The sequence below is a fragment of the Orycteropus afer genome, unplaced genomic scaffold (assembly GCF_000298275.1).
Source record: "Orycteropus afer afer isolate SDZICR_OR568_19922 unplaced genomic scaffold, OryAfe1.0 scaffold00376, whole genome shotgun sequence".
Classification (NCBI taxonomy): Eukaryota; Metazoa; Chordata; class Mammalia; order Tubulidentata; family Orycteropodidae; genus Orycteropus; species Orycteropus afer.
Window position 1 is genome coordinate 1,318,068 of NW_006921963.1, and position 529 is coordinate 1,318,596.

The window sequence follows — 529 nt, forward strand, 5'->3', positions numbered from 1 at the left end:
GGGACACAAAAGACCTATACAAAGAACACTACAAAACACTACTACAAGAAACTATAAGAGACCTACATGAATGGAAGAACATACCGCGCTCATGGATAGGAAGACTGAACATTGTGAAAATGTCAATACTACCCAAAGCAATCTATAGATTCAATGCAATCTTGATCCTATCAGCATTCTTCAAGGACATGGTAATCACTAATATTGAAATATGGAAATCGCTAATCACTAATATTTTATGGAAAGAAAAGAGCCATTAGATAAGCAAAGCACTACTGAAGAAGAAGAACAAAGTAGGAAGTCTCACACTCCCTGATCTCAAAACCTACTATACAGCCATAGTGTCAAAAAGAGCCTGACATTGGTACAACAGTACACAGTAGAGACCAGTGGAACAGAATTTAGAATCTGTGAATAGATCCATACACCTTTGAACAACTAATTTTTTTTTTTTTATTAGGATTTGGGTGAAGATTTACAGAGCAAATTCACTTTTCATACAGCAGTTCACATATACTTTGTCTCATGT